We start from the raw sequence: 15,490 nt of genomic DNA on the forward strand, positions 1-15,490 counted from the left end.
GAAGCTGAAGCTTAAATACTTTAAATATTTAAGTACAAATAATGAGAAGACTGGACTCATTAGAATGATATGGGGAAAGACTGAAGGCAAAAGGAAAAGGGGACAGAAGAGAGAAGATTAGAAGGATCAATAGTGTTGTGGAAACAGTGAACTTGAACTTGGACAGACTGGGAGATAGTGACCTGATGTACTCTGATGGCCCATGGGGTTTTGAAGAACTGGATGTAACCGAACAACAACAACAACAACAAGTGAGAAGAAATGGTTCTACTGAGACTCTCTGTTCTTAGAAATAACTGTCAGAAATATAGAGGTAGGCCGACTGCAGTAAATATGCTAGATGATTGATTTGGAGAATGCTTATAAATAGCTCTTCATAAAATATTGCTTTGTTTTGCATTTCTCCCTTTAACCTGCCCTCAAGTAATATGGCAGCCTCAAAACTTCAGGTGCTTAAAAATATTTTTTTTTCCAGGAAAAATCATGTTCTATATCATTAAGTCATTAAGCTCTTCCTTTGGAACAGTTTTGTATTTACCTGGAGTTTGCTTATATTTCAAATTATTTTCTTTAGTCATAGAAATATTATAAGAAAATTTTTTTGTTTTAGGCCACCTTTTTATCTTTCTTGGGTTCAGAGGCCTGAGATGTCTGAGCTGTTAGAATGTTATCTTCTTCTTTTATAGGAGTATCTAAATTTGGAAGCAAACTTAATTCTTCATCAGAATGATTCACAGCTGGCTGCAATCAGGGTAGTGATTTTCAGACTAGCCTCAAAGAGCATGGCTTAAGTCTATCTTTACTTATGGATGCTAGATAGGTAACTGCAGCAGGGATCTGGCATATCCCTTCTCCTAAGCCCATTCCTTCTTCCTTCTAGAGCCAACTAATGGACCCTGGTGGGCAGAGCCAACTAAACCCAGAGAACTTTTCCACTAATACCCCAGTGTGATCCCTGCCTCTCCCATCAAAGGTTAGAAGAAGATGGAGCTGATGAGACTGGTACAGAAGACTTCCATCAATTCCCTAGCTTATTTCCTCCTCAAATCTCATTCAGATTTTTCTTTCCTAATTCCTAATTTCCTAAAAGGTCCATGAAATTTATCCAGATCCCTGACCATAGGATGGACATGATACTTCTTAATGCCTCAATGAGTAGGAGTCAGTAACCACTCTCTCTTTCCAGCAAGATGGAGGACTACCAGGCTTTATTAACTGCCCTAATACTATGTCCTACAGATGCCTGAGCATTGCCATCTATATTGCCACAGCAACCTATGGTCTCTTGGGACTTTCCATCTACTCTGTAGCTGACCTCTTCTACAGTCTATGTATTGTTTCCCTCAATTAGAATATGAATTCTTTAAAAGGGGACATTGTCTTACTTTTCTATTCAACTTCCCTATACTTACTGTAGAGCTTGGTACATACTAAGTGCCTAATAAATGCTTTAACTTTCCATCCATTCCATTCTATCAGGCAATAAGGACAATCTCATCAGAATACCTAGTCCCTCACTATTTTCTCTCCACTCTCCTTTTTTTAAACCTATGGTGTTCTAGAAGGACTGTAGCCTGGAACAACTTATTTAGTTAGCCTTGAAGGATTGAGTGCTACACAGAATCCTTCCACATTTGAGTCACAGGCAGAACAAGATTCTGTCTTTTGATTTTTGGTAGGTGGTACAGGGAGGAACAGAATTGAGTAGAGGACTTACATGTACAAAAATATTTTATAACAGCTCTTTTAGTGGTGGCAAAGAACTCGAAAGTGAGGGGGTGTCCATCAATCGGGGAATGGTTAAACAAATTCTGACATATATTGGTGATGGAATACTATTGTGCCATAAGAAATGATGAGCAGGATGATTTCAGAAAAAGCTGGAAAGATCTACATGAACTGATGCAGAGCGAAACAAGCAGAACTGGAAGAACATTGCACACAGTAACAGCAAAATTGTATGATGATCAATGGTGAAAGACTTAGCTACCCTCAGAAATACAATAATTCAGGACAATTCTAAAGGACTTAATGACAAAGAATACTATCCACCTCCAGAGAAAGAACTGTTGGAGTCAGATGCAGATCAAAGCATACTAGTTTCACATATCTTTATTTATGTTTTTATTTGGAGGTTTTGGATTCATATGAGTATTGTTTTACAACCATGACCAATATGGAAGTATGTTTTGCATGATAATACATATATAACCCAGATCAAATTGTTTATCATCATGGACATCATATACAATATTCTGTCCCCATAGTCCCATTTTCTTTAAAGAGGAGTGTGTTTCATCATCTCTTTTCCAGGGAAGAGGGGTGGTTTACTTTACAAGTTTACTTCATTAAAAAAATCCACTTTCTTAAATAATATTTTTTAAGATCAAGTATTTCAATGAATATTTACATATATAATAAACATGTTACCTAGCTATCTATTCATTTGGACCTATAATTTCATTGATAAAGAGAATTCCCAGTGAGGGAATTCTTCCTACCAATCTAGATCAGTACTTGTCCTGCAATTTATAGCCTGAGAGAGTTGCTTGGGACATTGAAAAGTTAACCTTGCAGAATCATAGATTTACAATATGCCAAATCTAGGATCTGAATCCAGGTCTTCCCTACTTGGAGGGCATCTCTAGTTTTGAGGCCACACAGTGCATAAAATGCTGATCTTGGTATTCAAATCCTGCATCAGACACTAGCTGTGTGATCTTGGGACAAGTTGATTGTCCCTTCTCTCAATCTCAGTGTTCTCATCTGTAAAATGGGAATAACAACAAGAACAATTATAGTATCTACTTCCCAGCGTTAATGCAGAGGATCAAAGAAGGTAACATGTGTAAAGCTCTTTGCAAATTTTAAAGTGTTTATAAATGCTTGCTATTATTATTCATTGTCTTTCATGTTTTACAGGGAAGTAGAATATCAATGTCTATCATTCAAATCTCAAGCAAAGCATGTACTTTTTATTTTGGATCATATGGAAGAACCATTACTGACAAGTAGGAGGACCTATATTTCCCTCTAATTTTATTTTCCACAAGGAGGGACTCTTAACCTATTTGGTGTTACGGACCTCTTTGGCAGTCCTGAGTCTTCAGACAACTTTTTTCCCCAGTAATGTTTTAAATGCACAAAATAAAATACATAGAAATAAGGATGTGATTCTACTCCAGTCCCCCCATCCAAGTTCATGGGCTCTTTGAAATCTGACTATGGACTCTGTGTTAAGAACCTTTGCTAAGTAGACCAAGGTAAGTTACTCAAGGTAGAAAAGGAAAAGGATTGGGGCTATTAAAATGTTGATGGAATTATATGCTCCTTTATAATGAGCCTCAAAAAATGGATGTGTGGGTAGAAAGGTTAATAAAATGCAGAAAGCTGTGAAAAATTGCCTAGGGGGTGGGAACCTCTTCATAATTGCAGTGCCTTTGGGGTTTTGTTAAAAATGAGTCAGGCACAATTTTTCTTGGTGCCAAGGAAGGATTAAAATCATCACCATCTTCTTTTATTTACATTCCAGAGAAATCTTTATTAACCCTTTATTTATGTGGTACAAGAAAGAAAGAAAGGAGGGAAGAGAGGAAGGAAGGAAAGATGGAAGAAAGGAAGAAAGGAAATAAAGAAAGAAATGAAAAAGAAAAGAAAGAAAAAGAAGCACATTCTGTACCCCTGTCAAAGGGAGTACTTATTCCTCACACTTGTCAAAAACAGGTACCAAGCCTGAGTCCCACAGGAGACCCTACTGCCTAAAGAAAAGGCCAAAAGTAATTTCACAGTCCACCAAGGAGTCCACAGGTTTTTCATTTCTCAGCACAATCTGAAAAGTCACAGGGATAATAAAAGCTTGGGAATGAAAGTAATTCATGGCTGATAACAGTTAATTGCTAGAGAGGTTGCTTATCCTCCTCTCTCTTTGACATCACAATTATATTTATTATATTTCAGGTCTTAAGAATAGGACTGCTCTTCTGAAAGACTTGAATATTAAAATACTAACTTGGTTAGCATAGACCAAAGCTGACCCAACTAAAACTGTAATCTGAAAACACTGAGATTCACAAATGTATGTCTCTAGTGTTATATCTTCTATGAATCTCTGGTGCTCAATCTTCTATGAATATTGACATGTTTATATTCCACCCATCTTTTGTTCTTCATGGAGAAACTGAGGCTCTGAAATGAGGAAACCTTGGCAGAAAATCTGCCTACTCATAGGCGAATATTAAATTACAAATTACAATTTATAAATTTTGAGGTTATTTCAGGATCCCAAGGAACTTACTATCATAAAAGCTTACCTTTAAACACCAATATCTTGGAGTTGTTCTATGATAGCAAATCATGAAACACCATGATCTCATAGGAATCAAAATTGCATGTGACTCAGAAAAGTAATGGAAAGATGCTTTGTGGGTATAAGAAGACTGTGGTATATTAACAAAGATGGAATAAACAATCATCAAGAAGAACTGCCACTGTAAAAGGAAGATGTAGAATATTTTATTATATATTAGATGCATATTGTATATATTAATTATACAGGTAGAGGAAGAATCAATGAAAACTGTGCTGGTACTCATAACATTTAGCTAGGTTTTAGTTAGTACAAATAGTGAATTTTGTGAAGTGGTCAATTGTATTCTAATTTGTACATTCAAAATTTTAGAAATGTAAAATATGGGTCATTGGTTTCAACCTGATGGAAATATACAATGCAAAATTGAATAATTTGTCTATTTCATTGAGACTGGTTTTCTGCTATAAGCTTCTGATTTTCCTTTTCGATTTGGTCTATCCTGTTTTCCAGCTGTTTGATTTTGGCCTTCAATTTGCTTATCAGTTCTTTTGATTTGGGGGGGCATCCTTTTCGAATTGCCCAATTCTAGCCTTTAGAAACTGGTTTTCCTTTTCAATCTGGTCATTTCTGGTCTTCAATTTATTTGCCTCACTTTCCAATTGCAAAATTCTGCCTTTTAAACTGTTATTTTCTTGCCAGATCTCTTCCATCTTTCTCATAATCTCAGATTTGAGCTCTTCAAGACCTTGTGACCCGTTTTCATTTTTTTGGGAAGGTTTGGATATGGTTACTTGTTTGTTCTCCTCTGCTGTTTGCTCTGTTGTCTGGATTTTTTTTTTTGTAAAAGTTGTCGAATGTTAAAGGTTTCTTCTTGATCTTTCTCTTCTGGGGTTCCTGAGTCTGGCTTGCCATTGTTAGCCCAGTGCCTTCTCAGCTTTATCCTCACGCCCAGGGTCTGTCTGCGCTCTTTAGGCTCCTGAGGTCTAGTTGTTCTCAGGGTCAAGCCTCCTGGTGGTCCCCTTGCTTGTTCCTCTGCCCAAGGCTCCTTTAACAGTCTCAGGGCACTGGTTCCACAGTCATGCACCCTTCTGCACTGGGTCCCCACTCAATGTCGGCGCCTGCGCTCAGGATCCGAGTCCATGCCTGCGCTCAGGATGTGTGTTCAAAGTCCGAGTGTTCTTTAGCCTCTTGGAGTCTTAAGTCTTGCTGCTCTCAGGAACAGGCTCTGGTGACCCCAGGTAGCTGCCAATGACTTAATGGGTGCCCCCAAACTTGCTCTAGCTCTTGTGCGAGGGGGTTGCTCAGCTTGTGTTTTAGTGAGAGCTGTTTCACCCCCTTATAGCATGGAAATGCCCCGATTCCATGCACCTTCAATGCTGTGCCCTATTTTGGGGTCCCTTCATTCATCTGGATTTGTTTTTATGTCTTCTTGAGGAGTCCTATATGTGTGGGTTCGCAGAGGTCAAGCAGCTGCTTTTTACTCTGCCGCCATCTTAACCCAGAAGTCTATTTCATTGAGCTCATCGTCATCACCAATCAGTACCTCGCTGTATTAAAAGACCCATAGTTATGGGTCTTTTATATTCCTCTGTGTGTGTGTGTGTGTGTGTATTCCTGTCTTATTACATGACTCAACTTTTTCAGGGAGGTTCACTTATCTAAATAAGAAAACAATCACAAAATCTGCCTTCATGGATTAAAAAAGGAAATGGAACTTCTAAATTCCTAGTTCCAGTTCTTATTCCAGTTTACTCTTTGTCAGTGTGAGAAAATCAGCCAATTGTTACCACCACCAATCAGTACCTCGTTGTATTAAAAGACCCAGAGAAAGGTCTTTAGCACTTTGAGTTGATTTTTTAATGGAAAATTTATAGAAAGACATGGACAAGAATCACATTGGTTGAGATGGTGGAAAGGAGTTACAATTTGTACTAATAGAAGAAATATCCACACTGGGAAGATCCATAGAACCATTTATGGCATCTTGTAGTCACTGACTCACTCTATTTTCTTTTGTTGGATTCCTATCATACTTCATTTCTCTTCTCCCACTCACAAATATTTTTGCCCATCATAGCAAACTTTTACCACTTCTCCCAAGAGAATCTATTTCTTGTGGGAAAGATCTATTTGGGTAATATTTTATGCAAATCTTTGTAAATGTAGAGATGGATTTGCTGATACATATTTCCCCTTTTTTCCTTCATTTTGAGGATATTGAATATCAATAGAAGTTCAACCTGGCATAAGAATTTACTGGTACAACTCTTTGAAGTTTAACAATGACTGAAAAATTATTTATTAAATGCTAATTATATGCCATTTACCAGGATAAGTTCTGGAGACAAAAAATAAAAGTGAAGAGGAGGTAATTTTAATGAGATAGAAGGAACAGCACAAATAAGGGAATAGTGACCATGGAAAGCAGTGTCTTGGGAGTCAGGGGGATGATATCTCTTTTCCAGGAATTATGGAAGTATTGATTTGATTATTGAGCCCAAAGAAAGAGGTAGAAAGTGGAGAGGGGCAGCAGATGGCAAGATGGCCACAGTAGACTGATGAATAAGATGTAAAACATGGTCTAGAACAGTGATGGGCAAACTACAGCCTGTGGGCCAGATGTGGCCCCCTGAAATGTTCTATCTGGCAGGGGGGCATTATTCCTAATCTGACGAATACAATGAGGATACAACACAATGAAGCTGCGAAAGAGTTGCCTTAGAAACAGACTGACAGATGAGCACTTCCTTTCCTTTGGTCCCCTCTTTAAAAAGTTTGCCCATCAATGGTCTAGAATATTGGTTTGGGGCCATATAAATGTGTTGTGAGCTAATTGAATTTGCATGAACTCACTCACCTATCAGACACGGCTCATGTTGGGAGTTCTAAAGCTGTTTGGATTAGCTCCTCTGAGTTAATGTGTTTGTGTATATGTATTTTTGTATATAACAAACACACACACACACACACACACACACACACACATATATATATATATTTATATTCCTGTCTTATTGCATGACTCAACTCAACATTTTCACTTACGTATCTAAATAAGAAAACAATCACAAAATCTGCCTTCGCGGATTAAAAAAGGAAATGGAACTTCTAAATTCCTAGTTCCAGTTCTTATTCCAGTTTACTCTTTGTCAGTCTGAGAAAATCAGGCAATTTCTGTGTTTTCATTTTGCCAAATACACAATAGGGTTATTAGTTGTATATTCATCATAAAGAAATGAAGGCCTGAGTCAAGAAGCATTTAAGTGTCTCTTATGTGCTAGGAAAGCAAACTCTGTCTCTGCCCTGCACCCTCCTCCCTGAAAAAATTCCCAATAGTTCCTGCTCTCAAGGAGCTTACAGGAGGAGGCAACATGCAAACAACTACATACAAACAAGCTGTTTAATGGATAAATGGGAGATAATCAACAGAAGTAAGGCACTAGTATTAAGGGTAATTAAGAAAGGTTTCCTATGGAAGATATGATTTTATCTTTTTGTTATTGTCCTGGATCATTGTATTGCTATTAGTAGCAAAGTCTATTATATATGATTGTCCCACAGTATTGCAGTTACTGTGTATAATGATCTCCTAGTTCACTCTGCATCAGTTCACGTGGGTCTTTCCAGCTCTTTCTGAAATCATTCTGTTCATCATTCTTTATAGCACAACAGTATTTAATCACCATCATATACCTTAATTTGTTCAGCTATTCACCAATTGAATGACATCCCTTTAAGTTTCCAATTCTTTGCAAAGAAGGTATGTTTTTAGCTGAGACTTGAAGGAAGCCAGAGAAGCCAGGAAATGAAGATGGGTATGGGAGACAGTGAAAATGCCTGGAAATGGGAAGCTAGAATATTTTGATTGAAGAACAGAGATCAGTATTACTAGATAGCAGAGTACAAGGGAGTAGGGAGTAAGAGGTAAGAAGATTAGAAAGGTGGAAAGAGATCATATTATGAAGAGCTTGAAAATCCAAACAAAGGACTTTATATTTAATCCTGGAGTTAATGAGGACCCCATAAAGTTTGTTGATTAATGAGAATGACATTGCTGGACCTAAACTTTAGGAAGATTAATTTGACAGCTGGGTGGTGAGATCTTGGTAATTTTAGAAACATCAGTGAATGTTGACTTTGGAAGGCTGTAAAGTTAAAAAGAGAGTGGGGTGGTAGTGGTGGTGGTGGTAGCAGTGACCGTAGCTAGGTGGCTCAGTGGGTTGAGAGCCAGGCCTAGAGATGAGAGGTCCTGGGTTCAAATTTGACCTCAGATACATCCTAGGCATGTGATCCTGGAGAAGTCACTTTAATACCATTGCCTAGTCCTTACTGTTCTTTTGCCTTGCAACCAATAGACATTATTGATTGTAAGATAGAAGGTAAGAGTTTAAAAAAAAGAGAGGGAAGGCACTCATTGTAGGTGGATGATCTTCTCAAGGCATTTCGCTGCTAAGAGTAGAGAGTATAGGATGATTGCTAGTGAGGACAGGTGGATCAAATTAAGATTTTTGTGAGGATGAGGAGACATAGGAATGCTTGTAGGCAATAAGGAACCAGTCAGTAGAAAGGAAGAGACAGAAAGGAAGTGAAGAAGGATGATAAAGGGAGTAAGCCACTGGAGAAAAAGGCATGGAATGGGATTAGCTGTCTACGTAGAAGAGGTTGCCTTGGCAAAGAAGAGGACCACCTCCTTATCAGAGATGGGGGTGGGGGGGGAGGAGATGGTAACAGGACATATAGGTGATATGAGATGAGAAGAGAGTGAATGGCCTCATTATTTTCAGTGAAATATGAAGAAAGTTTCTCAGCTGAGGAGGTGGGGGGGGAGGATGAGTGATGGGAACTTTCAAGAGAGATGAAAAGGTTCATTAATACTAATGAGTGTGAAATATATTAAACAACTTAATTGTTAAACCTGAGTATATACTATAGGAAAGCACAATTTATATAGGTTTTTTTAGGCATATCCCTATAACTTATGGCCAAGGGTTTCCTAACTCTTGGCTCACAGTCTGGGCTTGATTCTAGGACCTACCTCAAAGTGTTAGAGAGAAGGGTTAAGGAAGGACCTACCCTGATGACTCTGTCTTATATCCACTGACTTATATACAAGCTTATGGTTTAAAAAGTGGGATGCAGATAGGTAATTTTAACTTAAAATCTTAAAAATTAGCACATATGAACATAGATTTAGAGCTGGAAAAGACCACAGAGACCAGCCAGTCCAATCCCCTCACTCTTCCTTTGTCCTTCTTCTGCTAATAAAATAATCTTTTCTTATCCAGCTAGAACTGAAAGGGAATTCTGGGGTCACAGTCTAACTTTTTGTCTCTAGATAATAATATTTTGCTGATACTCCTGGAAATAGGTGGATGCTTATGCTAAACTCTTCCTGGACAAATAATCCATATAAAAGAACTGAGAGAAAGAAAAATGAACATATTGTTTCAGCAGAGATAAGAATACTCCTTTTAATTGAGAAGATTGCAGTATGTCATTAACAAATATAATAACTCGGAATCCAGGGAAAGAATTTTGGGGTCACAAGAACCTCAGCTGGGGATTCTTTGGCCTGTAGTTCCATTGCCACTCCCACTCTCATCCCTTGCATTTATCAACATAAATAAGATATTGAAACTTTCTGGGCCTTGAATACTTTATTTGTAAAACAATTCTGTAAAAAAGTGATTTCTTATTTCCCAAAGATTCTATAAGGTTTAGTATGTTGTCATTCTCCAAGCAAAGAGAACATATGGCCAGGAAATTAGTTTTAACAGACAGAAATGCCTTCTTCTATAAGTTGTTTAAAAGCTGACTTTTAGGGACTGATCACTGCACTATATCAAAAGAATATTGGAAAAACAAAAGTTCAGGCTTTGATTCAGGCAGGATTTTTCTGATTCTTCTACATGGCTTGGGGTTTGCTTGTTTATTTTCAGTCAATGCTAAAAGGAGATGGCTTGCTTAGTAGAGGTAAAGGTATCAAGGACATATCACAGAATCTCAAAATGAGATAGTCTAGCAGAGAAAAATTGCTGCTGAGTCCAACAGGGTGTCAGGGCACTCACTCCTTCCTGTTCTATACTTGGCCATTTGGTATTGACAGGATTGTTTGCTGGGGGAGCCTGATCTCTAATTAGGGGGATTAGGCATCCCAGTCTCATTCTCACTGACTTAATGACAAGTCCTCACTTGGCATCTTTAGGATGATGTTAATTATAATTTGAATAATGGCTCATGTCTGGGTGTTCCCAAAGGGGAAAGTAAAAGAGGGCCCTAATGTACATTATAAATTGGTTATTGGACATTTATTCCTACCCAGAGAGCAATGATAACCATGAAAAGAATCACAGTGCACAACGATAAAAGAATTTAAAAGAGATTCAGTAAAAAACTTAGAAGTACTGATATAATTAGTTGGGAAGCTGATATTTCAAATTGTATTGGAATATAATACAATTCATAGGATTGACTGCTAATTAGCTAACATTACATTTTATTATCTTTTGTGCTGTCTAAAGCAGTGGTTCCCAAACTTTTTTGGCCTACTGCCCCCTTTCCAGAAAAAAATATTACTTAGTGCCCCCTGGAAATTAATTTTTTTAAAATTTTAATAGCAATTAATAGGAAAGATAAATGTATTAATGTTTCTACCTTTTTCATAAAATATAGTAAAGAAGGGTGTAAATTAGAAACATTGAACTTTGAAATTATGAAACTATTTATTGAACTCAGAGTAGAATGTAATACAAAAAAGTTAAAACATTAGAAATCATCTTAATGAGAAGGATGAACCTGGTGTGCTACTACCAATTTAGTAATCCTTGGCTCTATTTTCATCAGTAGTAATCTTAAATCACCAAGATTGACTATTTGCAAATGCACCTCTGGTCATCACCACTCTCCTAGATTGCTGCAGCACCCACCAGGAGGCAGTGGTGCCCACTTTGGGAATCACTGGTCTAAAGCAACTAAACTAGGTCAGTCCTTTCTTTTCAGTGGCCAATTTTCTCCCCTACAAATACTCCCCACCTATATCAGTCATTGCCACTCCAGAGATTGCCCCTGTGCCAGGAGATACTGCTACTACTACTCTGCTAGCAGGAATGATGTTACTACTACAACTTCAGACTTCCAGATCTCTTGAAACTCACAGAATTGCCTACATAAAGACAGGCAGCACAAGAGAGAGATGTTTCTATCCCAAGTCCAGACATGCCTACGTAGGACATGTGCTTGTGGATACATGGAGCAGGATGGGAGATAGGGAAGACATCCCTCACCAAACCCAGAATAGCTCAGAATAGTCCTCATCCTTCAAAATCATAAAGCAAGAGAGAGAGGAGGAGGAGTGGTTTGTACTTTTTGCATATCCACTGAGTTTCATTTTTATGATTATGAAAACATTTTTTAAAAGAATACAGGCAGTTGTTTGCAACATGGACAGTCAGTTATTATAATTTCCAAGAGTGGGTCAGCATTTATCTTTTGATGAATTTGAGGAACTGGTGAAGAGGAATATTTAAAATATTAAAGGTGCCAGGATCTTTATTCAAGATGTTATCACCATATTTCACCAGTCCTCAGCAAATGTCTACAGAGAAAAGAAAGTACAAATGACTTTGATACCTTGAAGGGGTTGTTGGATTTGATTGGTTGGATATTTCAGAATGAAATACATCACTTTCCAATATGTTCAGTAACAGGAATCAGACTTGTTGAAGTATTAAGGAGGTAACATTTGTAATAAGGGGATTAAACAGGTAAGGTGATAATAAGGGATAAGGCAAGTGGATGAGGTTTGCAGATCCCTAAGTCTACGTAGGTAGGAAAGGAGGGTGCAGTAGTGGAGGTGGTAAGTAGATTGAGGTGGTAGGCAGGGAGACACAGACTGGGTACACAGGTTTGAGACAGAGACACTGGAGGGAAATGGACTGAGCCCTACAGGTAGGAAGGGCACTTCTACACTCAGAGGTCAGGGCCAGCCAGAAATGGCTTGAAACTGACTAGAGGGCTTTCTAGTCAGTTTCTCAGGTTCACAAAGGAAGAGTCCAGAGGAAGTATAGAGATCACCATTTCCTCCAAGATGGACGCCTCCAACTCCCTCAAGGCTCAGAGAGAAAACTATTCTTTCTCCCCTTCTCCAGCTTTTATCAAACAACCAATGATTTAGCCAAAGGTTTGATTAAGTAACAACAGGGTTTATTGAGTTTCAGGGTTGATTGTAAAGGACAGGGATACAAGGTATCTCTAACAACTGCCTAGGAGAAGCTTCAGGTAGGGGAGGGACACAGGAATGAGCGACTGAGAAAGGACCTGCCCCACTCAGTCTATGAGATTTTGTTGCCTTTAAGGTTAGGAAAGTTGCATACAATGATTCAGGAGATAATTTGTATCAAGGGTAAGTCCTACTTAACTATGGGGAAAATAAATCTACAAAGTTTGAATGCTATCACCCAGATCCACCCTGCTTCCAAAACCCACAGGAAATTCAGGAAGGGAAATGATGGTTGGGATAGGGAAGGTCAGGGAGATCCAGAGGAATTAGTTAAGCTGCAAATCTCAAGAGAAAAGCTGCAGAATCAAGGCCAGTTTTTCAGTCCAAAGACCAAGCTCAATTGACCCTCCTACTCTGACCGAGTCTCCAGGATCAACTGCCTCTAGTCAGGGTTCTAAACCCTTTTCAACTGTCAGAAATTCTGCAGTAAGGCTTCGCAGGGTTGATTCGCATCTTTTGCACCACACATTGCAAAGCTTGCCTTGACTGTCTTCATTTGCTTATCTGAGGATTTGCAAGGTAAATAAAAACATGCTCTTGAGGTGGCTGGGTCTGATTCCATTCCTTGTTCATTTTTACTTACTTCAAACTATAGAGTTGTATCAAAGAGGGTTTCTGCTACCATAATTGAAGTCATGGAACTTTATTCATACATGGTCCGGAGTGCAACACTGGTATGCTGACAGACTATAGAAGTGTTCCCTCTCAGGGCTAAGTGACAAAGCAGAGAAACATAAACATCAAATCTAAAAATTTAAGGCAATTAAATAAAAGAAACTTGAAAGCCCAAAGACTTGCTAGAGAAGCACAATGAAAATAGCAATGATTCTTGGGTTACTTGGAATAGCTGAAAGGAGGTCAACATGGAATTTCTACTCCCAATTATTTTAATAGAGAAAAATAGAATAGATACGATATATATAAGATATAATAGAGAAAAATAGAAAAAATAGAAAAAAAGTCAATTCTTTGCTGGTTAAAATACTGCATTATCTAAAGGGAAGAGTGAGTTGTATAAATCAGCATTTAATAATAATAAATAAATTAAGCACCAAGCATGGAGTCATGAAAACTCATCTATCTTCCAGAGTTCAAATCTGGTCTCAGACATTTATAAGCTGGGTGATCCTGGGCAAGTCACTTAACCTTTATTTGCATCAGTTTCTCATCTGAAAAATGAGGACATTCCCAAAGGACTCATGATAAAAATGCCATCTGCTGGGGGCAGCTGGGTGGCTCAGTGGATTGAGAGCCAGACCCAGAGATGGGAAGTCCTAGGTTCAAATCTGGCTTCAGACACTTCCTAGCTGTGTGACCCTGGGCAAGTCACTTAACCCCCATTGCCTAGCCCTTACCACTCTTCTGCTGACTCCAAAATGGAAGGTAAGGCTTTAAAAAAAAAAAAAGCTATCTGCTTTCAGAGAAGGAACTGATCAAGTCTGAATCCAGATCAAAACAAACTTTTTTTACTTTTTTAATTTTTTTGTTCAAGTTTCCTTCCCCCCCCCCAATTAATATGGAAAAATGTCTTAAATAATCACACATTAAAATCTATATCAGATAGCTTGACCACCTCAGTGAGGAAGGGATGCTAGCAGGGAGGGAGAGAATTTGAGACTCAAAGTTCTTTTTAAAATGTTGGAAACTTTTTATACATAATTGGGGGAAAATTAAATTAAATTAAAAAATAACATGAAGCTATTGATCGAACCTCACTCCCTGGGTTATTGTGAGGATCAAATGAAATAATAATTGTAAAACACTTAGCACAGGGCCTGGCGCAGAATAAGTACTATATAAATGTTAGCTATTATTTCCCTGATTCCAAACATCATCTGCAGTACATGAACAACATTAAGCTGGATTTTAAGAATTCAGGAGAAAATGAAATCGAGACATACAGTGAAGACTGTAAGATGATAGAATCTGAAAAGTTGTGAGTTACTGTAATGTAGAGATGGCAGCATGGAATTCTGGGTGAGGCTGACCCTGTATTTTGCAGAGAGTCCATGCTGCCATCTCTACATTACAGTTACATAGAAGGAAATGTTAGAGAAGATTACTTGTTCTAATGGAAATGAAGACAATGGAAATTAATCAAATGGCATCTTAGACACTCACTATCTGTGTGGCCCTGGGCAAGTCACTTAACTTCCCTTAGTCTTAATTTCCTCATCTGTAAAATGGTATAGTAGCATCTTCCTCACAGAGATATTGGGAGAAGGAAATTAGATCATGTAATACACTTTATAAACCTTCAAACATATATCTCTCTATATATGTAAGCATGCATCTAACTAAATGCTATTATTTATCCAGTTCAAGGAAGTGGAAGAGATGGACCTAAGAGAAATTTAAAGGATTGATATTTGGAATCTAAAATATTTCAGAGACCTCAAGTGGATTCAGGTATGGCACAGATTTTGCCTGGACAATTCAAGGAGTCTAATTTGATACAATATCCACAAAGCAGCCTTCCAGCTCACTTGGCTTCCCAGAATCTCATCTTTGTCTCCTTTTAGTGCCATTAAAATTTTTTTTTTCTTAAGCAACATAGTGGGGGAATATAGTGTTTGAGTCTTAATATCATGAGAAAAAGTTTTTGTGTATAGAGCTTTTGATTTATAAACTCCTTGCAAAATTGCTTTATTTTAAATTTTTAATAAATTGCCTTATTCTTTGTATTTGTATCCCTTGCACCTAATATGGGACTTAGCATATAGAAGGCACTTAATAAATGTTCATAGATAAGCTGATTGATATTTTCCAGTATTCATCTGGGTGTTGCCCTTCTAGTTTCATCCTTAAAAGCTTTTGGGATTATTTGACTCAGTGTATTTTCTTTCTGGTGTGTATGGGGTGTTCAGGAAGGACTAGCACCTTTGGTGTGAGGGCTTGCCAAG

The sequence above is a fragment of the Gracilinanus agilis genome, chromosome 5 (genome assembly GCF_016433145.1).
Source record: "Gracilinanus agilis isolate LMUSP501 chromosome 5, AgileGrace, whole genome shotgun sequence".
Classification (NCBI taxonomy): Eukaryota; Metazoa; Chordata; class Mammalia; order Didelphimorphia; family Didelphidae; genus Gracilinanus; species Gracilinanus agilis.